At 40.9% G+C, this 24,531-nt stretch overlaps 1 protein-coding gene across 3 annotated transcripts in view; it reads left to right on the top strand.

Moving 5' to 3' along the window:
- Positions 1-24,531, top strand: part of SATB1 (SATB homeobox 1) — a 237,401-nt gene that overhangs the window by 61,010 nt on the left and 151,860 nt on the right. Inside the window, exon 3 of one of the 3 annotated variants that reach the window (XM_077268873.1) lies at positions 9,125-9,203. The exons of the other annotated variants lie outside the window; for them this stretch is intronic. The gene's annotated coding sequence lies outside the window, so the exon portion shown is untranslated. The remainder of the gene's footprint in view (positions 1-9,124; positions 9,204-24,531) is intronic. 3 annotated transcript variants of the gene reach the window in all.

Below are 24,531 nucleotides of genomic sequence, written 5' to 3'. Positions count from 1 at the left end.
TTTGGAAAGTCAACCCTCCAGATGTCCTGAACAAACTGAAGGGGGCTTCATCAAATAAAATAACTTTACTCCAGTCCTCTGCAGTCCAATCCCTGTACTTCCTGCAAAGTTACCAAGAATGCTGTGGTATCTAAACTTTCACCCAGAGCAACATCTCCCAATGATCCATGAGTAATCTGGTGTGAACAATGCTTTTTCCACCATGATGAACCACGATGTTACAAGACACAACTGATAACTAAGTGGCTCGGTGAAAACAACATTGAAATTTTGTGTCCATGGCCAGAAGACTCCCCAGATCTCAATACTATTGAGAACCTGTGGTTAATCCTAAAAAGCATTTGGACAAACAAAAACTCATACATTGTGATAAGCTCCAAGCACTGATTAGGTAAGAATGGGTTGTATTAAATTAGGATTTGGCCCAGAAAATGATACCCAGTATGCCAGGGCAAAGTCTGGAAAAATAAAGGTCAACATTGTAAATATTGAGTCTTTGCATAAACTTGATGTATTTCTCAATGCAAGTTTATAAACTTATGAAATTAGTATAATTGCATTTCTGTAAAAATATCTGATAAAAAGAACTATCAACACTGAAGCAGCAAACTTTGTGAAACCAAAATTTATCTCAGTTTCTTAACTTTTGACCATGGCTGTACAGTCAAATCATATTGTTGTGTGCTCTTACATTAGCTAGTTTGAAGTTTCCCATTGTTTCTTTCCAGGAAAAATTAATCACTAAACTTAACTAGTAACTTTGGATGTAGGTGTAATTTTAGCAAACTATGACAAACTTTGCGACTGTTGCTATTGAGTGTCAAGAATGTAACTAAAGGTACCGTCACACTAAGCGACGCTGCAGCGATACAGACAACGATACCGATCGCTGCAGCGTCGCTGTTTGGTCGCTGGAGAGCTGTCACACAGACCGCTCTCCAGCGACCAACGAGGTCCCTGGGTAACCAGGGTAAACATTGGGTTGCTAAGCGCAGGGCCGCGCTTAGTAACCCGATGTTTACCCTGGTTACCAGTGTAAAATGTAAAAAAACAAACAGTACATAGTCACCTTCGCGTCCCCCGGCGTCCACTTCCTGCACTGACTGAGTGCCGGCCCTAACAGCAGAGCGGTGACGTCACCTCTGTGCTGTGCTTTTACTTTATGGCCGGCGCTCAGTCAGTGCAGGAAGCGGACGGCGGGGGACGCGAAGGTGAGTATGTACTGTTTGTTTTTTTACATTTTACACTGGTAACCAGGGTAAACATCGGGTTACTAAGCACGGCCCTGTGCTTAGTAACCCGATATTTACCCTGGTTACCATTGTAAAACAATGTGACGGTACCTTAAGCCTCCCCTATCCTGACTTGTATTGTTAGCAAACAAGCTGTAGTTGATTAGCTTAAGGTACCTGGAATCCTAAGAATGAAGAGGGTCTGGTGCTGGATTAGCACTGTATCCCTTTCAATGTCTTCCCCTGCCAATTATAGTATAACTCAATTTAAGTGAATTGGGCCGACCAGGTGTACAAGGAAAGTAAAAAAATAATACAGTGCTATAATAGCACTTAGGACCCTTCAATCTCAGGAAAAAAAGGGGTCTCAGAGATCAGGCTTCTACCTCATCGGCGAACCTTACTTTGCCCAGCCACCTCTACCACAGAACCTAGATCTTTAACCGTATAATTGCTGTTTTTTACTTTGCCCATGGGTCTTGGGCATCTATATTGTTGCTTGCTTATTCTTATAAGATAAACATCAGCGGCGTTCAGCTTCTATCTGAATTGAATCATTCCAAGAACAATTTGGCATGCCCTGCCATTGTTGCATTTGGTCATATAAATAAATTACAGGAAAGGCTTATGGAATGTTGCACACTTTGTTGAGAGCGTATGCCATTACTTCCTGATTGGTGGTGCTTCCAACACTGGTGCCCACAGCCAGGGCTGCCACTAGCAATTTCGGGGCCCCATACTGGATAAATTTTTGGGGCCCCCTTGAAACTCCGCCCAGGCTGCACCCCAGCCCCACCTCCACCCCTCAAACTGTCCACAGTCCCACCGCTTTCTCTTGGGAAAACTCCACTTCTCACCTATCACACATTAACAGTTCCTATCACCAGATCACACATATAGCCGGCAGCTTTTGTTTTGGCCAAAAGATTTTTGAAGCCATCACCATAATACGGTAGACACTTTTGGCCTGGCCCTACTCTACTGTAACCTATTAAATATTTGTTAAAATATGCAATACAATTTAGGTATATTTTTATTTATTTTTCAATTTTTAAAATGACCAATAATATCACATATAAGGATCAAATACCACAACACCATGACCAGACCACATATTACCACCAGAGACAGAATAATATCACATACAAGGAACAAATATCACCGCACCATGACCAGACCACATATTACCACCACAAAGTGACCAAATAATACTACATACAAGGAACAAATACCGCAACACCATGTCCAGACCACATATTACCACCACATAGTGACTGAATACTACAATACTGATCAATAATAAAAAAACACAATACTATCACCATAAGTGCCATTATACACAGGAGACCTGTACTTAGTATGCAGTGTCTGGGTACAGGTAATACAGTGATCACTGGTGATATTATACACAGGAGCTCTGTATATAATGTATAGGTAATACAGTGATCACTGGTGACATTATACACAGGACCTCTGTATATAGTATACAGTGTCAGTGTATAGGTAACACACTGACTCACCAGTGACATCTCTAGGTGAAGTCCTTCATCTTTGTTTTTCATTTTTCATCCAGCACAGATCGCCATCACTTCTTCCAGCCAGGGCAGGTCTCTGCAGGAAATAACAGAGTTATCTCAAGCTTCGCTTGCAGAACACATTACTTAACTTTTTCCAACTTCTACATTACACCACATGCCAAAAAAAGGTGACATAGTATCACTCTACACAGTAACAGGACCGTCCCCCCATTTAAAACAGTATACTCAAAGAATAAAATAAATACATCGCTGCAGTAATAATATCCCTTAATTAGCCCCTATGGTAATAATATTCCCCATCCTAGCCCCCGTGTGTCTCATTTCTGACTTCAGCCATATGTTCTCCCATCCTGCCCTCATGAGTATCCATTCTGCCCCATATGATTTCCCAATCCTGCCCCATATGTCTCCATCGTATCCATCCTGCCCCATAATCCTGCACAATCTGTCTCCAACCCTGCCCTATCTGTCTCTAATCATGCCCCCATGTCTTTCATCCTGCCCCGTGTCTCCAATCATGCCCCGTATCTCCAATCATGCCCCGTATCTCCATTCTGCCTTGTGTCTCCAATCATGCCCATATCTCCATTCTGCCCCCTATGTCTCCAATCATGCCCCCATGTCTGCAATCCTGCCCCGTGTCTAAAATCATGCCCCGTGTCTCCATTCTGCCCCATCTGTCTCCAATCCTGCCCCCAGTGTCTCCAATCCTGCCCCCAGTGTCTCCAGTCATGCCCCCAGTGTCTCTAGTCATGCCCCCAGTGTCTCTAGTCATGCCCCCAGTGTCTCTAGTCATGCCCCCAATGTCTCCAGTCATGCCTCCATGTATTTCATCCTGCCCTGTGTCTCCAATCATGCCCCGTATCTCCATTCTGCCCCCTGTGTCTCGCAGTCTGCCTCCATATCCAGCATTCTGCCCCCATGTCCAGCATTCTGCCCCAATGTCCAGCATTCTGCCCCAATGTCCAGCATTCTGCCCCCATGTCCAGCATTCTGCCTCTGTGTCCAGCATTCTGCCCCACTGTCCAGCATTCTGCCCCAATGTCCAGCATTTTGCCCCGTGTCCAGCATTCTGTCCCCCGTGTCCAGCATTCTGCCCCCATGTCCAGCATTCTGCCCCCATGTCCAGCATTCTGCCCCCGTGTCCAGCATTCTGCCCCCGTGTCCAGCATTCTGCTCCCCCGTGTCCAGCATTCTGCCCCAATGTCCAGCATTCTGCCCCATGTCCAGCATTCTGCCCCCATGTCCAGCATTCTGCCCCTGTGTCCAGCATTCTGTCCCCCGTGTCCAGCATTCTGCCCCTGTGTCCAGCATTATGTCCCCTGTGTCCAGCATTCTGCCCCCATTTCCAGCATTCTGCCCCCCGTGTCCAGCATTCTGCCCCCGTGTCCAGCATTCTGCCCCCCTGTGTCCAGCATTCTGCCCGTGTGTCCAGCATTCTGCCCCTGTGTCCAGCATTCTGGGCCCGTGTCTCACAGTCTGCCCCCCATATCTCACAGTTTGCCCCGGGCCCCCCGGATCGCCGCTCTCAATAAAAAACAAAACAAAAACAAGTTTTTCTTACCTGGCCGTGCTCCTGCAGCGAAGCTCCCCTCCAATTATGTCAGACGCTGACAATGTGCACGCTGCAGCTGAAGTCAGCTGCCAGTCTCTGGCTGGCGGCTGTTATCTATTGACATGCCGGCGCGGGCCTGCAACCGCATGTCAATAGCGTTAAACTGCCCAGGCGCCGCTAAGGGCCCGGTTTAGCCTGCCGGTAGGGGCCCGGTGAGCAGATGAGATGGGGCCCGATGCGGGCCCCCTCTGCTCACCGGGCCCCATACGCCAGTCAGGGCAGTAATGCCCTGATGGCGGCCCTGCCCACAGCAATCATGAGAAAAAAAGAGGAAAAAAACAGAGACTCCTTTATCATTTACCCTACAAAGCACCATAGCTCGACCGTCAGCACGGCTGCTTTGCAGCACTGGGGTCCTGGGTTCCAATCGACCAATTTGAACCATGCAGTTTTCTCCTCGCTCTGTTTGCTTGGGTTTGCTTATTCTGGTTTCCTCTGCACTCCAAAATGCATACATTATAAATAATGTAGCCTGTTAGTCCAGATGGGGACAGTGAATGATGGCAAAGCCTGTGAATTGCTGTGGAAAATATTGGTACAGTATGATCAATAATTGTAAGTAAGGCACCACATCTCAACCTGCACGGGGAAGGATTGCCAGCTTGGGAGCAGTGCTGTACAGGGAAAATGCCAAGTGATACTTTTTGCATTCATGAACATCAGTCAGACACCACCTATAGTGAACTATGCATAACCATAATATAGGAGATTGCACAAGATTATTTTTTTCTTGAAGGTTTATTCCCATCTTCATAGATGGCTATTGTTGGATAGTGTTGTTAGAACAAGCACTTTTGAAATGTACTGTTTATTAAAATGTATAGCCCTTCTTGTGATATTAACACTTTTTTCCTTTTGTATACGGGTCCTTGCCTAGTTGAATGACCACCACCAGTGGCTGAACATGCACAGTGCTTACAAGCTTTTTTCTATTGAACTTGTAAGCACTGGCTGGATCACTGGATCACACTCTTATCTCTTAATGCCAGTCATCTGCAGTACAGTGCTTACAAACTAGATAGCAGCGGTGGTCATTTTCCTAGGAAACGAGTTGTAAATAAAAGTGTTAAGAAATCAAGAACAGCTGCAAATTTTATCAAACAGAAAATTGCAAAACTGCTTCTTTTTACAAGCACTATCCAACAACACTTAACTATGAAATTTGGACTAACCCTTTAAGACAGTAAATGTAACATTCATTGGATATTTTCCTGTTAAATGTTAAATATAAAATTGTTCTTATTTTCAACAATGTCCGGCCTCATTTCCATATCCACATTTTGGTTCCTTTAGGCTGCAGTCTCCTCTATTTGCCCTATTAATTGTTGATATATTGGCAGCAACAAGGCAAAAATGATGCTGTAATTAAATAATCATGTGATCCTCGTTAGTGCCAGCGAGAGCAAACTCATTTTTCCAAGCACTGATGGTCACTGATTATTGCATTATAACTGGCTCATTTTATGACTTATTTTACAGCCCACTATATTGCTTACCTGATAACTAAAAAGTGGGAAAGGAATAGAGACACGCACTGGTACATCGCCTTTCTACAATCATTTGTTATTTTGGAGATTTACTTGAATAGTGTAACTGCTCTTAGCCATGCAATTTAGTCCGGTGTTTTGGCTGGAACGAACATACACTAGGAATGCCAGGAGAATTACAAAAGAAGTATGGTATTAAAATGTAGGCATGATTAAAATTGAAATAAAAGGATGCTGCTTTTTGCCAATGATTTGGCAGTCATAATAAAATAGAGATTAGTTTATACTTTTATCTTCTATCACTTGACTTTCTTTACAGCAGCATCACTCTGCAGACCTATTTCATCTGTGCTAATGCGCAGAAATCCTCTAATTTTGATTAAACATAAATATGTGGAAATCATTATGAAAGGGTTAGTTCTAAAGTTTTCTAGATCACTGGCAAAACAATAGTGACCTGCTGAAAATTACAATCCAGCACTTGAGATTCTGCTACAGTCTGATAATGTCCGTACACATAAAACATGATAGCCATTCGGTGGAAACTAATCTAATATCCATGAACACAAAGGTCCAAATCGAATAAACAAGCTGTAGTCAAGCACCCCGCGAGCCACTGTCCATAACATGTTGAAAAGAGCGATTTTCAGTGGGGATGGGAGGACCAGTGGATGTTTGGGTCTGTTGGGTTTGGCTGAACTTAATCAAAATAAAGTTTGGTTTGGGTACTTGTTGTGAATTCTGTTCTTGGGTTCCCTCCGGTGGTTGTTGGTGGTAATACAGTTGTCCCTGGGTTGCAATCCTGGGCAGGTGTCCCGGCTGATTGCAGTTCTGACTGGGGTATTTAGGTGTGCAGGATTCATTAGCCCTTGCCAGTTGTCCATTGTTCTTGGAGGTTTTACATCTCTGTCTGGTTCCTCCTGCCCTGCTGCCAAATCAGCCAAGATAAGTGTCTGGTTTTTGTTTCTGCAGCACACATGCTGTGTGCTTTACAATTCAGTGCTATTCATTGTTTTTTCTTGTCCAGCTTAGACTGTGTTTGGATTTTTCCAGTCTAGTTGGATTCTCAGGAGATGCAGATATACATTCCATGTCTTTAGTTAGATGGTGGAATTTTGTATTTTCTGCTGTGGATATTTTTAGGTTTTTAATACTGACCGCTTAATATTCTGTCCTATCCTTTCCTATTTAGCTAGCGTGGCCTCTTTTGCTAAATCCTGTTTTCTGCCTACATGTGTCTTTCCTCTAACACTCACAGTCAATATTTGTGGGGGGCTGCCTATCCTTTGGGGTTCTGCTCTGAGGCAAGATAGAATTCCCATTTCCATCTATAGGGGTATTTAGTCCTCCGGCTGTGTCGAGGTGTCTAGGATGTGTTAGGTACACCCCACGGCTACTTCTAGTTGCGGTGTCAGTTTAGGGTTTGCGGTCAGTACAGGTTCCACCTACTCCAGAGAAAGTCCCATGCGGCTCCAAGGTCACCGGATCATAACAGGTACCAGAACGGTATATGAACTTGATCACGAACCCAATTAAAGTGAATGGGGGGCCCAAACATCAGGCAGTTCCCATTCTGTCCTCTGTGTGACAGTGTGGGAAACATCGGCTCTGACCTGCGGTAACCTTACTGAAGTCACCGCCGGTCACAGCCACTGGGTTCTCATGTTGTTACACAGAGTACAGTGGGTGAGTCAGCAGTTGTGAGCGGCGGTGACAAGGTTACCACCAGTTAGGTGCCTGCTAATGACTACTACTGTCATCAGTATCACTTGCTGTCACTTGTAGCAGCGAGAGTAGGCAATGCTGATGAGAGTATTCACCAGCCAGCACCTGTGCATAACGGTAGCTTTATTCCTATCCATCGGCACCGGAGACAAAAAAGATGAATGTGGATTACTTAATTGGATCATTTTATTGATAAATGGGTGAACGAGCAATAGTGTGGGAAAGGTCCACAGCTGTCTGCTTTGCCTGCACTTGTTATTAAAAATAGAGGGGACCCCACGTTTTTCAACAAGCTTTGTCTGGGCTGCCGAACTCGAACTGTAACATAGTCTTCTGTGAGAAGTCCGTATTCAGAATCCGAGAATGAGCTCTAGGACTGTTTTTCCCTTGTAGAATTGAACTTTCAAAGCATTTTTCAAATGTAAAGCATGTAAATTATTTCACCGTTTTGTGGTTTTTCACCCATTCAAACGAACGGGAAAAAAAATACAACTAAACCATGTTAAAAAAATGCATGCAAAAATGCATGTATTTAAGCAGCATTTAACCTGCTAACACTCTGTTTTTTGCACCCAAAAAGTCTGCTGCAAATACTAAAGGTGTGCACATAGCCTGAGGAAACCCTTGGCTTCTGTATACATTAACATCCTTTAGCCACTTACAGATGTAGAACACATGAAGCTTAACTTTCGCATTGCGAAATAATCACTTATACATAAGACAGCACAAGCAATTCAGAATGGTCTGCTGCATCATGGTATGTAATGCTTTAAAGGATCTTCACTATTAATCACCTAGCTAAAAGATTTGGTGATAACTTGCTGATCGCTGGGGATTCTGGTGACTGTGAACCACATATACTTTGGGAACAAGGCTCTGATATACCCCTTTATAATGGAGTGGTGGCCAATTATTGCCTTTCTGGCTGCTAGGAATATCTTAGTACAGGGCTCAGCTCTCTTAGCAGTTCCATCGGTAGTCAATATAACAGTTGAGAGCATGTGCGGCACTGGCCACAGATTTATTCTAATGGGGCACTACATAACCCTGCCATCAAGATTTTTGGGTGCCCTATGATTGCAGAGTTAAGCATCCGTTTGGTAGGTCAATAAAGGATTTTATTTCTTTATTACTTCCATCTGGGCTCATTGACAATAATTTTTATAGTAAAAGAAAACCCGTTTAAACGTTATATGGTCAGTGAACCACCTTCCAAACACTTCACAAGCTATTGACCTATTGGAAAATACAATAGGTAACATGTTAGTAAATGATCAATGTACATGTGCCTCAAGATGTCTGCAACATACTGCTTGACAGCGTCGGATGGAAATAAACACTTCCACCTGTAAGGCCTATTGCTGTTGTTAAATATCCAACATACTAAAATATACAATTACTGTGTTTTTTTTTATCTTCCATGAGAAATGGAAAGAATAAGAAGAATCTCACCATAAGTAGGAAGCATTAGTTATCAGGGAGATTGACATCTGATGTTTGTCACATGCACAAATATTTTTTTCTCAGGGATTGTGAATGAATTTATGAAAAAGTCACAGTATGGGAGAAAAATTACGAATTTATACAGTACAGATCTGTCATACAGGTATGTGCATGAAGATGACATGACCAGATATGACAATTTGACAAATGTAGTCAAACAAGTGACTAAGAATTATCATTATGAGATACGGTAAATTACATTTCTATTTAACAGGGGAATTTCTGCGTGTAAGAAATGTTTCACTATGTTTTTAAAGAATATGTGAGTCAGCACACACCTAAAGGAGAGCAACAGAGGTCCACCTCAGCAACCTGCTATCTTCAGAACCTAAAGAAGACAGTGCTCCAAATTTCAAATTTTCTGGTATTTTTTTGTGCATACAAAAAGAAAACGGAAAAGGCCAACTCAAAAATTATGAGATATAAGTCCAGTGTGCCCGGAACCATGATCTGACCAAACGTATTGTAGATTTTAAAAAAGAAAAAGGCAATATTCCAGCTCCTAGATCAAATTTCCATGTCATTGTAACATTTCAAAATTCATTCCCAAAAAATAAGTGTGGCAAGGAGAGTTAGTAAAGCAACGTGGCTCAAACACTATCTGGCGTTGTTTGTCAAAATTCAGTGGCAAAATTTTCCTACTGAGCTTTGACACAGGATATTGGGATATTGGTTCGAAACGCGTTGCTCTTCTCCCTCTTCTTGCCATTCATTTTTTATTTAATTTTAAAGTTACAGTAAAGTTAGTTAATTTTATTTTAACTTTAATGTTACAGTATTTTAATGTTACAGTAAAGTGTAAATATATATCTAGGAGATGGAACATTGGCTTTTTCTTTTTTAGTATTATTTTGTGCAGTCACAAATTCCTGATTCATCAAGTCCAGTGTTGTGTTGATGAGAGGGAGTTTTGATAAGGGCCAGTCTTGATGAGGGGTATGCTGGAGCCAGAAGCAAAAGATTCATTACAGGGCACTACTCTTAAGGAATCAGGAGCATCTTAAAAGTAGTGTGTGTCTCATCTAAAATCTTACCATAGTCAGGGACTGGAGTAAAATTTGTGGCAAGATCTCTGCCAAGTTTGCTGAAGCTGGCTAAAATTGGAGTTAAAACGCGACAAGTTGCTAAATATTTATGAAATCTCGTATTTCACAAAAAAAAATGCTATTTTTTTTTCCTAGTATTTTATGAAATATTTCTGCTGTAAAAACTTTGATGGATTTGAATCTAAATTTTTTTAACCCATTGCTTGCCAAATTAGCAATTTTCATTTTTTTTATGAAAGATTTTTAATGATTTGGGTCCTAATGAATCAGAAACATCATTTGCCAAATTTTTCCAAGTACGGATTTTTCAGAAAAGGGCATTCCAATTTTGGGACATTGGCAGAAAGTGATAGCAAAAACTCAGAAAAGATAGAACTTATTCAACTTTATTTTTTTGCATTTTTTGCTTACAAACTATTATGCAAACAATATGTTTATGCACTTTTTTCAAAATATTATATTACAAAATTCTCCAAATAACTCAGTTAGGGGAATGGAATACAGCAAAACAATTAGCATGAAGGGGAACATCACACCGTTTGCAAATTCTGGTTGTTTTTTTCTTACATAAAGCACACCTTCTTTGTGTAGCAATTGGCTCTATCAAATGATTACCAGGATCAAATCTGACGTCATCACTAACTCGGCCACCTAATAGTTTACTCCGTTGAGGTCCACATAGCTTTGGGGTTGATTGTGTTCTTTTGCTTAGATAGGCCAATGCAATCCTCCTCCTTACACTTAGAGAATACACCATCCACACATACGCAGTCATAAGTCCAAATATATGCAAAATACAAAAAACTTTATTGATCATAACAGGCTAAAATAACAGCAGATAGGAAAGAAGTCCCCGTGCCGTCCCCAGCACGTACAAACAAAGGACAAGGGTGGGTGCAAAGAGGTTATATCAATAGTGACAGCAAACATAATGTCCACATATAGTCATCATCAATATGACAGTACCATCACATAACGCCAGTAACAAATATCCGCATAATCAGACAGATGTATAGAGTATACATACCCAGAAACGTAGAAGCACAAGTGTACAAGCACCTCACACCCGTCCACCCCGATGCGCGTTTCGGCAAATGCCTTTCTCAAGGGGTACGTGTGGATGGTGTATGTGTGGATGGTGTATTCTCTATGAATAGGCAGTTTGTCCATTATGGTCCTATTCGGTCCCATTACTTTTTGACACTTTATCCCTTATTGGGAATATAATTATAGTGGTGACTGGCATGCATTCCATAAAGTGTTTATGGTTTCTCCTTACACTTAGCAGTGGGACACTTTTTGCCATTTGATATGCCCTCCAGGTGTTGACAACGGCAATGTCTATCATTTGAGTGAAAAGGGGCCACCACCACTTTTTTGAACGGATTCTGACAAGATACAGGGAGATTTGTTTGTCCAATAACACAACTCCCCCCATGTGGGAATTATATTCCTGAACCATCAGCGGCATTGAGATTTGGACATGTTTTTTCTGTTTTTGAGAGTACCTACGAGCTGTTGACAAAGGCTCTATTGTGCTGAAGTTCGTGCCAAACTTATTATCCTTCCATTTCACCACAAGAATGTTATTTGCTTTATCAAACCGGTAATCACAAAATCCTCTTTCCTTTTGTTTTTCAATCTCCTTGCTTGGCATAAGAGGACACTGTTTTGTGCGATTTTCTCTCATAGTGCCAGTAGCTTGGATGTTTTTGTTTTTCAGCATCACCAGAGCATCAATACTTGTAAAGAAATTGTCAAAAATAACTTGTAACTGAATGACTGGGAATTAGGAATTACATTTGTAAGTTGTGAAATTACTCTCAAGCCTAACGATCCTTCCTTTGTCAGACTTACCACAGTATGGCACAAATTTGTAGAGGTAGCCGTTGGAACTGCACAGACACCAAATTTTGTAGCCGAATTTTATTGGCTTACCTCGCATGTACATTTTTGTAGGGTGTTTGCCATAGTAGTGGACCATCATTTCATCTAAGGGAAGTTCCTGGTGGAATACACCAAATTTCAGGAATTCTTTCCCCAGTACTTCAAAGAATAAACTAACTTTGTACATCTTGTCAGACTTGTCAATTTTAGAATTGTCATTTAGGTGTATATATTTTTTAATTTCCCTAAAACGGTTCTTTGACATTGCTTTGTGCACCAATGGAACTACCACATCTTGAGCTTGTTCCCAGTACATGTCTTCTTGGGCGAGAGAATGATATCCAGACTAATAATATGCCTAAGAAAACTTGTAATTCTTCCTCGCTGATGGAAAAGGAGGGTTTATTTTTTAGTTTGCATATAGCATGCTTTGAGTCAAAATAATATCCATAACATCATGGGAAAAAAAAACTCTTCAAATACTTCAACTTCATTTTTATTTTCTAAAAGGTCACAAATGTTGCTTATTTCGGACGTATCCTGGTCCGCACTGCTTTCATATGTTGGTTGACATTTTTTCCATTTTGGAGTTGCTGCACATTGTAATATTTCTGTTGCATTTTTTTTCTTGCTCACAACTGGTTTTGAAGTTTGATTCCTTGGTTGTTTTTTGCTACTGGTACTTGAAGTTCCTGCTGAGGTGGATGGTAAATTCTCAGTTGATGCCACCTCAGGAGCCTCTTCAATTTCTGTTGAAGTGTGTAATACCTCCAAAGTTCCTGCTACATCATTCAATTCATGAGCAAGAAGCTTGTTTTCCTGAAAATCTTCCTCATCAGTTGCCTCATCAGGGTCAGGCGGCACAATCACTACTTCAACGTCAGAAACTTCCTCTTCTTGGTCATCTAATTCCTCAACATAACCTAGTATTTCATCAACAGTAAGTCCTTTTTTATATCGATATGCCATGTTCTTACTGCTGATACAACAAAAATAAAAATTAGTATAGTAACATTTAGAAAACTATAGATAAAAATATATATTATTATTTAAAATATATTTCACATTTCACTATCCATTCATAAAACAAGCTAAATAAACAATTGTGATGAATCTAATATATAATTGCCTAGAATACTACTTCCTGCAATTTGTGCCAACTTCCGTGGCTTTGTCCGGAGCTAATGTCCGGAGATAATGTCCGGAGCTAATGTCCGGAGATAATGTCCGGAGCTAATGTCCGGAGCTAATGTCCGGAGATAAGTGACGTCACCAGTGTCCTACACCCAGGCAGAGCACAGGGGCCCCAGGCAGCATATGGGGCCCCAGGCAGAGCACAGTGGCCCTAGGCAGAGCACAGGGGCCCCAGGCAGCATATGGGGCCCCAGGCAGAGCGCAGTGGTCCCAGGCAGAGCACAGGGGCCCCAGGCAGCATATGGGGCCCCAGGCAGAGCACAGTGGCCCCAGGCAGAGCACAGGGGCCCCAGGCAGAACATGGTGCCCCAGGCAGAGCACAGGGGCCCCAGGCAGAGCACAGGGGCCCCAGGCAGCATATGGGGCCCCAGGCCCAGGCAGAGCACAGGGGCCCCAGGCAGAGCACAGGGGCCCCAGGCAGCATATGGGGCCCCAGGCAGAGCACAGGGGCCCCAGGCAGCATATGGGGCCCCAGGCAGAGCACAGTGGTCCCAGGCAGAGCACAGGGGCCCCAGGCAGCCTATGGGGCCCCAGGCAGAGCACAGTGGCCCCAGGCAGAACATGGGGCCCCAGGCAGAGCACAGGGGCCCCAGGCAGCCTATGGGGCCCCAGGCAGAGCACAGGGGCCCCAGGCAGTCTATGGGGCCCCAGGCAGAGCACAGGGGCCCCAGGCAGCATATGGGGCCCCAGGCAGAGCACAGTGGCCCCAGGCAGAGCACAGGGGCCCCAGGGAGAACATGGGGCCCCAGGCAGAGCACAGGGGCCGCAGGCAGAGCATGGGGCCCCAGGCAGAGCAGAGGGGCCCCAGGCAGAGCACAGGGGCCCCAGGCAGCATATGGGGCCCCAGGCAGAGCACAGCGATATTTTGGACCACTGTGCGGTGTTTCAGACCCCCTGTGTGATGTCTGGGGCCCTGTTCTTAAGTATATTAAAGATTAAAGTAACGTATATTAAAGTATATTATAGATCAAATTTGACACGTTTATGAGCACCATTGAGTGATATACTCAAGAATGACATAATTTTTCAACATTTTATGATTTCAAACTGTAAACACTCAGAGTTTTTTTTACTTCAACCAGAAAACCTTAACGGTTCATAAAAAACTTGACTGTTCAGGATATGATAAAAGTCATAGTATTCTGAATCTTTAACTTATAAAGATACCTTTACATGGGGTGATTATTGGTTCCAGAGAGGCTTTCGGCCGATAATCATACACATGGCTGGTGACAGGACAATACAATATAAACGTTCAAACGTAAACACTGATAACATTAAAATCTAATATATAATTGCCTAGAATACTACTTCCGGCAATTTGTGCCAACTTCCGTGGCTTTGTCCGGAGATAATGTCCGGAGATAAGTGACGTCACCAGCGTCCTACACCCGCTCAGGGTGGACAAAGATATATGCCTTCGTGGTGCGCGGCACTTTTCTGATTGGTTGCCGCCTGCCGCGAGCGACCAATCAGAAATGTGCCGTACTGTCAAGAATTGTCAAGAGCTGGTGAGTGCAGCCATTTTTTGTTCTTTCTTACTATTATTTATTAATTGTATTATTCTTACATTTGAATAAATAAAGTATATATGGATTCTAGACTCCCGATTCTTTAGAATCGGGCTGCCATCTAGTAAAAACATAAAATACCAACCTTATATACTGTGATGTGATCGTAAACAATGTCTGACAAGCCAGCAAGTTACAGGGTCTGTTCTGAGTGTCTCCAGTACAGCTCAGATATCAGGTTTCACAAAGCTTATATAGTCAGAAAGGTACTGGGGAAGGGGGTGGAGGGGTGAGGGATTTCCAGACTATCTGGTAACAAGGATGAAAAGAAACTAAAAGACCTCTGCCTGCCATATCAGTTGTAAATGATTTAGGGTTATGTATAATAACTAGTGAATCAAACAAAAATTTCCATGTAAAAAAAAACATTGAAAATAGATAATGCATTGTGCCAATGTCCCAAAAATGGGACGGCAATTTCACTTGAATATAACTCTGGCCTTGGTAAATCTACATCAATGCCATTGCATTATATACCTTCCTTCAAGTATAAACAATAGTTCTAATAACTTTGTGATCACAGAACTGTGATTTTAAATAATAATTTCAGCTTATGATCCTAATTTTGAGAAAACCTCGAAAATAGGTGCTTTGAAAGCTCTCCGGGAGGAAGAATATTCAATTAAAAATGACAATGACATGATTTCCTGTTTTGAAAACATTCATTTTACAAGCACAACACAAAAAATTGGACCTAATTATAAAATCTTAGTTGCTAGAAGCAAAGGATTAGGCGTCCCAAAAAAAGGACATTGGTAGATAATGGGTTAATTAAATACAGCTTTTTTTTAACAGATCTGTTTTGGACATAAATTCTATTTGTTTCTAAAGCAAAGCAGAAAAACAAAATTCTAGAACACAGATGTGAACCTAGCCTTTTTGTACATAGGAGCGACATATGTAACTGCAATTTCGCAATTTTATTCCTGCTAAATGAAAAAAAGTCCCTCGTGGCCAATAGAAACTAATCATACTGAAAAGGATATACCTCAGGAAATGACCTACTGCTTAAATCAAACTTTTAGGCTAATAACGTTTTAAGACTGTTGATTTTTTTGTTTAGTTTTCTGTGGCACCATAAATATTTTAAATAAATCTGAAATGATGCAGTTTTCGCTTTGACTACAGAGTCACATAATAGACCGTCACTTCCTGTTCTATCATTATCGTCAGACGGGATTACAATTTAAGGTAACGCACATAGACAGGAGTCAGTTTGGGGTCTCATATGTCTCGTCCTACACAATGACCTCTGTACAGGTTACAGAACATGCCAAGAAAACACTCCTGTAGAGGTCAATCTCAAGTCTCAATGGCTGCAATAATGCATTTCTCTAAATATCTCTAAACAGAGGCTATTCCAAGATGGAAGTCCCCATAAACTTAATAGGATAAAAGTTCTACCATCAGAAATTAAAACCTAAAAGAAAAAAATATTTACGGTATAAACATTTGTTCTTATTGACTAGATAACTACAGGTGATACTTTTTATTTAATACACATTGTAACAGATTTAGAGGGGATTACTTGATTTACCATCTGGGATTACAAATGCAATAAATAGGTTATGAAGAGGCACTGAGCAATAAAAAGTTTGTGCTGTCATTAAAAGAAAAAGTAAATAATTAAAAAAATGTTTTGGAGATGCTTCGATTAGTTAGAAGTCTCATATTTTTGTCTGTAATCTGCATTTTTTACAGGACACGATAGACCAATATCTAACTTTGGTTGGCATCTGATGTTTTACGAAAAGGAAATAATTATTATTATTAACTTTTATTGTTATAGTACCATTTATTCCATGGCGCTTTACATGTAAGGATGGGTATACATAATAAAAACAAGTACAATAATTAAGAGCAGTACTCAGGGCAAACAGTTGCATCCAATATAATTATGTTAAAAAAATAGCACAAATGTGTATCCACTGGATTTATACAACCTAAAAATATGATACACAGCCAAAGGATTTACAATAACTATTAATTTTATTTCAATAATACATGATATTAAAAGGGAAAATTCCCTCGTCAAAGCTCAGGCGAAACGCACGTTGGGCAGGTGCAGTGTGCGTGCGTGTAGGGTCTATGGATACTGGACAGCTATTTGATTTTTCTGTACTGTATATGAATACTGATTAAAATCATGGTGATCGATTTTACTTCAATTATTATGAACAATTCATTTTATCCTATTGAATTTATTGTACATCTATAGATTAGTCGACTAAATTATATTATACACTTCCTATGATATATTAAGAATCATTTAATATAGATATTACTGATACCTCTGCACTTAATCTGTATGAATCATTTGTTCTTTACTACTTATACTATTTATAATTCATTGTACAAATATGGCAGTAGTCACACATCTATTCTAGCCATAGGTAGTTTATACTATATTTTCCTCATTGTTTGGTTTAGCCTTTGTATCAACAGTATATATTTCAATATGTATATACCCTAATATTTACATATCCCACACCCCATTTTTTATTCCACTTGTGGAAATTTTGTTTTTTAATCTCATGCAATATTGAAAAAAAAATAATATTGAGTGTAAATCCTTTGGTTGTGTTTGATGTATCACCTAGAATTAGTAGTGTCCCATTTTGTTATTCCTAACGTTAGAGAAAAAACCTAATGAAATGTCTGACTAAGAATCCATTTACACGGACTGACGGATACCAACATAAGACCGCCGGTCGGTAAACATTTACCGATCGGCGATCATTTAATATCCTGTTTAAACAGGTATACCGGAGTAAAGGATGCACACTGAGTGTAATAGATTGCTTAGTGTGCATAGATCACAATGGTTCTCGACAACACGATGAGTACGGTGCAAAGCTGAGAACAATGATGTTTTGAGCTACACAAAAAGATCAATTCTAAAGATGAACGCACATTTGGCTCGTTCATCAGGTGATCATCAACCTGTTTACCATGAAAGATTATAGTGAATGAGCGTTGTAAGGGCACGCATTTACGGTTATCTTTCAGGATAAATGCAGCTTAAAGGGGTTGTCTGGTCCAAATCAATAAGCCTGCAATCACTCTGCACGTGCACTGGAGGAATTCACCGGTTTCTTAGCGGGAACCAGAGGGAATGTATGAATTATACATACTCCTGAGCAGTGGGCAAGGCCTCGCTCCTAAAAGCTTGCACCCCTACAATTTATTTTTATAAACTTGTTTTTTTCACCACTTAAATAAAACTATAAAAGTTTGGTATCGTTGCAATTATACTGACCTGGAGAATCATGTCCCGGAGTCATTTTATGTCTGTTAAGTTGCAATTATTGCTGGAAGCCCAGAATGGCATGTCAATGGGTGCTCTCACACTCATTAAATCACACTATAAATGAAGACATACAACTATAGATTTATTAATTTTGAATATATAGGTATACAATTCAGGTCAAACCCCAAAAATCCAAACATAGATGTACACGTATTGACCTTGGATAAAACTCTATAGACATAGGTAATCACTGAAGAACAAAGAGTCGTAAAATAGAGCCCAGAAAGAGCATATTAAGCCTAAAATGAATTAAGTATACAACATCATACATATACATCAATATTAAAAGTAGTGTGTCGCTAAATCATGCCAATGAATAAACCAAGCATCTAATAAGGACTGCGCTACATATAAATGCTAAAAGGTAGATTAGTAAACAATATTCTATAATATAGTGCTTTGTCCTATTATCATTTCTATAGTTTTACCTTTTTTTTTTTTAAACTGATCATTAGTCACCAAAAGTAGTATCTAATTCACATCTTTTACTATACTGTAATCTGGAAAATGCTTCTCTTTTCACAAAAAATAAATGCATTAGTTTGAAAAACTTGTTATATTGGAATAAATTAACCTGGAACATATCAGATGCCTTTTTTTCTGTTTTCATAGGTGGTCTATATAGTAAGAAAGAAAATATTAGCTCTCATTCCAGTCTCTTTTTTAGCTTTCAGAACTCGACAAAATCTCAACTCAAAAGACCAAATGACTAGAGCACTGAATGATATAAATGTTACTGTAGAATACTGGCAAATATATGTATTGTGTACATAGATGAAAGCAAACGTAATTAGAGGCATGTGCAAATAATATTCACCAAGGCATAACAAGCAAATTACTATTGGAGTTGTATTTACTTAAAGCATACCTGCTGTTTCAGGTGACTTTTCCGAATAAGCGGTCATGTGTGTGTACTTAAGGAAAAACCTATTTCTAGTCCATATACAGTATAACTTGTGTCCTGTATTTTTCGCCAATTTTCCACGTAACAAGTCCTATTTTAATTTTCATCTGTTCCTGAGCTGTCTCAAACAGAGACAAACTTCAGTGGCAAAAAGTCCACAATTCAAACTAGTATACGATAAAAAAAAAATTATTTCAATATTGTTAAAAACTTGGCCCATTTTGAATCTCAATGGTTCATATTCATCTAATATAAAATGGAACTATCAGGCTATGTGCACACGCTGCTGATTTTGCTGCGAATTCGCAGCATTTCCACAGCTGCGGATCCGCAGCAGTTTCACATGTGTTTACAGTACAATGTAAACCTATGGGAAACGCAATCCGTAGTGCACATGCTGCTGAAAAAAACGCTCGGAAACGCAGTGGTTTACATTCCGTAGCATGTCAATTCTTTGTGCGGAATCCGCAGCAGTTTTACACCTGCTCCATAATAGAAAACCGCAGGTGTAAAACCGCAGTGGAATCCGCACAAAAACCGCGGTAAATCCGCAATAAATCCGCAGGAAAAAAGCAGTGCTTTTGACCTGCGGATTTATCAAATCTGCTGCGGAAAAATCCGCAGTGGACTTTTCTACATGTGCACATACCCTTAACCCCTTTACTCCCAAGGGTGGTTTGCACGTTAATGACTGGGCCAATTTTTACAATTCTGACCACTGTCCCTTTATGAGTTTAAGTCTGGAATGCTTCAACGGATCTTGGCGATTCTGACAGTGTTTTCTCGTGACATATTGTACTTCATGATAGTCATAACATTTCTTCGATATAACTTGCGTTTATTTGTGAAAAAAATGGAAATTTGGCGAAAATGTTGAAAATTTCGCAATTTTCCAACTTTGAATTTTTATGCCCTTAAATCACAGAGATATGTCACACAAAAAACTTAATAGGTAACATTTCCCACATGTCTACTTTACATCAGCACAATTTAGGAACCAAAATTCATTTTTGTTAGGGAGTTATAAGGGTTAAAAGTTGACCAGCAATTTCTCATTTTTACAACACAATTTTTTTTTAAGGACCACATCTCATTTGAAGTCATTTTGAGGGGTCTATATGATAGAAAATGCCCAAGTGTGACACCATTCTAAAAACTGCACCCCTCAGGGTGCTCAAAACCACATTCAAGAAATTTATTAACCCTTCAGGTGTTTCACAGGAATTTTTGGAATGTTTATATAAAAATTAACATTTAAATATTTTTTACACAAAATTTATTTCAGCTCCAATTCGTTTTATTTTACCAAGGGTAACAGGAGAAAATGGACTGCAAAAGTTGTTGTACAATTTGTCCTGAGTACGCCGATACCCCACATGTGGGGGTAAACCACTGATTGGGCGCACCGCAGAGCTCGGAAGGGAAGGAGCGCCATTTGACTTTTCAATGCAAAATTGGCTGGAATTAAGATGGGATGCCATGTTGCGTTTGGAGAGCCCCTGATGTGCCTAAACATTGAAACTCCCCACAAGTGACACGATTTTGGAAAGTAGACCCCTTAAGGAACTTATCTAGATGTGTGGTGAGCACTTTGACCCAACAAGTGCTTCACAGAAGTTTATAATGCAGAGCCGTAAAAATAAAAAATCATATTTTTTCACAAAAATTATCTTTTCGCCCCCAATTTTTTATTTTCCCAAGGGTAAGAGAAGAAATTAGACCACAAAAGTTGTTGTGCAATTTGTCCTGAGTATGCTGATACCCCATATGTGGGGGTAAACGACTGTTTGGGCGCATGGCAGAGTTCGGAAGGGAAGGAGCGCCATTTGACTTTTCAATGCAAAATTTACTGGAATTAAGGTGGGACGCCATGTCGCGTTTGGAGAGCCCCTGATGTGCCTAAACATTAAACCGCCCACAAGTGACACCATTTTGGAAAGTAGACCCCCTAAGGAACTTATCTAGATGTGTTTTGAGAGCTTTGATCAATCAAGTGTTTCACTACAGATTATAACGCAGAGCTGTGAAAATAAAAATTCTTTTTTTTTTCACAAAAATGATTTTTTAGCCCTCCGTTTTGTATTTTCACAAGGGTAACAGGATAAATTGGACCCCAAAAGTTGTTGTCCAATTTGTCCTGAGTACGCTGATACCCCGTATGTGGGGGGAACCACTGTTTGGGCGCATGGCAGAGCTCGGAAGGGAAGGAGCGCCATTTGGAATGCAGACTTAGATGGATTGATCTGCAGGCGTCACGCTGCATTTGTAGAGCCCCTGATGTACCCAAACAGTAAAACCCCCCACAAGTGACCCCATTTTGGAAAGTAGACCTCCCAAGGAACTTATCTAGATATGTTGTGAGAACTTTGAACCCCCAGGTGTTTCACTACAATTTACAACGCAGAGCCGTGAAAATAAAAAATCTTTTTTTTCCCCACAAAAATGATTTTTAGCCCCCCAAATTGTTATTTTCCCAAGGGTAACAAGAGAACTTGGACCCCAAAAGTTGTTGTCCAATTTGTCCCAAGTACGCTGATGCCCCATATGTTGAGGTAAACCCCTGTTTGGGCGCACGGTAAAGCTCGGAAGGGAAGGAGCACTGTTTTACTTTTTCAATGCAGAATTGGCTGGAATTGAGATCGGACACCATGTCGCATTTGGAGAGCCCCTGATGTGCCTAAACAGTGGAAACTCCCCAATTCGAACTGAAACCCTAATCCAAACACACCCCTAACCCTAATCCCAACGGTAACCCTAACCACACCCCTAACCCTGACACACCCCTAAATCTAATGCCAACCCTAATCCCAACCGTAAATGTAATCCAAACCCTAACCCTAACTTTAGCTCCAACCCTAGCCCCAACCCTAACCCCAGCCCTAACCCCAGCCCTAACCCTAGCCCTAACCCTAGCCCTAGCCGTAACTCTAGCCCTAGCCCTAACCCTAACCCTAGCCCTAACCCTAACCCTAGCCCTAGCCCTAACCCTAGCCCTAACCCTAGCCCTAACCCTAATGGGAAAATGGAAATAAATAAATTTTTTTAATTTTATTATTTTTCCCTAACTAAGGGGGTGATGTAGGGGGGTTTGATTTACTTTTATAGCATTTTTTATAGCGGATTTTTATGATTGGCAGCCGTCACACACTAAAAGACGCTTTTTATAGCAAAAACATTTTTGCGTCTCCACATTTTGAGACCTATCATTTTTCCATATTTTGGTCCACAGAGTCATGTGAGGTCTTGTTTTTTGCGGGACGAGTTGACGTTTTTATTGGTAACATTTTCGGACACGTGACATTTTTTGATCGCTTTTTATTCCGATTTTTGTGAGGCAGAATGACCAAAAACCAGCTATTCATGAATTTCTTTTGGGGGAGGCGTTTATACCGTTCCACGTTTGGTAAAATTGATAAAGCAGTTTTATTCTTCGGGTCAGTACGATTACAGCGATACCTCATTTATATCATTTTTTATGGTTTGGCGCTTTTATACGATAAAAACTATTTTATAGAATAAATAATTATTTTGGCATCGCTTTATTCTGAGGACTATAACTTTTTTATTTTTTCTTTGATGATGCTGTATGGTGGCTCATTTTTTGCGGGACAAGATGACGTTTTCAGCGGTACCATGGTTATTTATATCCGTCTTTTTGATCGCGTGTTATTCCACTTTTTGCTTCCCTGTACCGCCGGCACACCGTGAACATGTTTGATCGCGGTGTGCCTGGGGTTAATGTGCCGGGGGCGGTCCGTGATAATCAGCTGACACCTGGCCGCGATCGGCCACGCTCCCCCCGTGAGCGCCGCCGATCGCGCTGGACGTACTATCCCATCGGTGGTCATACGGGCCCACCCCACCTCGATGGGATAGTACGTCCAATGTCAGAAAGGGGTTAAGGTTCGAAAAATGCCAACCAACTAAGATATAGAACTCTGCACTACTTAGAGACAGGTGAGTGGACTTTACTATTAGGCTATGTGCACACGTTGCGGATTTACTGCGGATCTGCAGCGTTTTTTTCCGTGCAGAAACGCAGATCTGCAAGTGATTTACAGTACAATGTAGATCAATGGAAAAAAAATTGCTGTGCTAATGGTGCGGAAATTTCCGCACGGAAACCGCTGCGGATCAAAAGAAGGAGCATGTCATTTATTTGTGCGAATCTGCAGCATTTTTGTACCCATTCCATTATAGAAATCCGCAGGGGTAAAAACGCATGAAATCCGCACAAAATTTGCATAAAAAACGCATCGCATCCGCACCTGCGTTTTCTGCCAAGAGATGCAGAATCTGCCCAAAAAATTCCAGAGGCAAATCCGCAACATGTGCACATAGCCTTATTTCACTTAGCAGCAGCATGGAGGAGATCATTCAGTAGAAATGTGCAGCATAGCAGTGAATTTAACATTAGCGTGAGATAAAACACTCACTAGAGAGCACTCTCTCTCTTTATCACTGCGGCTGCTTCCTTTTCTCTTATCCCCTCCCCACTCCATTGATTACTAATACCAAAACCAGGCAACATACTAGATACTGAGGGGGAAGGAATAGCGCTAAATAGTGCCAAACAGCCCCTCACCGAAGAAAACCAACTCCATAAGAGCCATAGAAAATGGGAGAAAACTCGGAGTATATAGATAATAGATACTTTATTAGTACACATACATAATAACTAATCCATACAAAAAATTTTTTACACGACATATAGTAAAAAACCAGGATGGTAAAACGGATAGGTGGGAATCGCCCAGTGTGCACCGTCTATGGGGCCAGCATGCATGCCATTATTGATAAGAGACCTACTCCTATAATTGTGTCTAAGTCTATGAGCCAAACTGGCATAAAGTGACCGGTAGTACAGGTTACTCTTACCGCTGCTGGGCACCAAGGCGGCGCACACCGGGTCAGATCCTCAAGCACAGTCCCCGACGCGCGTTTCGCCCACGATGTTGATTGCTTTATCAAGGGGAGAGGATCTGACCCGGTGTGCGCCGCCTTGGTGCCCAGCAGCGGTAAGAGTACCCTGTACTATCGGTCACTTTATGCCAGTTTGGCTCATAGACTTAGACACAATTATAGGAGTAGGTCTCTTATCAATAATGGCATGCATGCCATAGACGGTGCACACTGGGCGATTCCCACCTATCCGTTTTACCATCCTGGTTTTTTACTATATGTCGTGTAAAAAATTTTTTGTATGGATTAGTTATTATGTATGTGTACTAATAAAGTATCTATTACCTATATACTCCGAGTTTTCTCCCATTTTCTATTGATTACTATATGCAGTATGTAACTTGATCTCTCAGTGATCTGAAAGTATGTCTTGACACAGGACGGATTTTAGTAGTTTTTGAGAATTAACAATGAGTTAAAATGGACAGAAGGAAGGAGATGTAGCTGATTAGTTGAGAAAGAGACATTTTCTCCAAGCAGATATATGGTATTACAAAGTATCTGATATTCACACATTAGATTTATGCAAAATTTGTCAAATGTACAATGACCCTTTA

This window comes from Ranitomeya variabilis, chromosome 6, assembly GCF_051348905.1.
Source record: "Ranitomeya variabilis isolate aRanVar5 chromosome 6, aRanVar5.hap1, whole genome shotgun sequence".
Lineage (NCBI taxonomy): Eukaryota > Metazoa > Chordata > Amphibia > Anura > Dendrobatidae > Ranitomeya > Ranitomeya variabilis.
The sequence above is the reverse complement of the archived record's forward strand: the minus strand, read 5'-3'. Positions and strand labels throughout refer to the sequence as shown.